Source organism: Halyomorpha halys, unplaced genomic scaffold (genome assembly GCF_000696795.3).
Source record: "Halyomorpha halys isolate HHAL.00 unplaced genomic scaffold, Hhal_1.1 Scaffold280.1, whole genome shotgun sequence".
NCBI lineage: Eukaryota > Metazoa > Arthropoda > Insecta > Hemiptera > Pentatomidae > Halyomorpha > Halyomorpha halys.
Window position 1 is genome coordinate 119,761 of NW_027114958.1, and position 470 is coordinate 120,230.

The following is a 470-nucleotide window of genomic DNA, read 5'->3' on the forward strand; positions in this document are numbered from 1 at the left end:
CTAACATCGTCAGTTGCTAAGGTAGCTCATACACTGACATAAAGCTCTTAATATATGATCTGATGAAAGTTTCCCCAGTATAAGTATCCATATAAATAAGATCAAATAATTCTAAACAAATATACATATAGGAAGAAGATAGTCCGGGTGGCGGTCAATAAAGGAATCAAAATAGTAAAAGAAAACTATCTAACCAACGTTTCGCCCTACTTTGGGGGACTTCGTGAGGGCTAAATGAATGATTAATATACGAACATTTTAGAATTAACAGGACATTAAAATAAAAATATTTATGTATATATTACATATATTAATTTGTTACAATTGTTATCATTGTTTAATTATTTTTCTTACTTATTCCTTTGTATTTTTTTTATACTATTCTTTATTTACTTTTACTTATTATTAGTTACTTCTTTTACAATCATTGTTATTATATCCTATATTGTATTATTTTCTTCAGTATAATA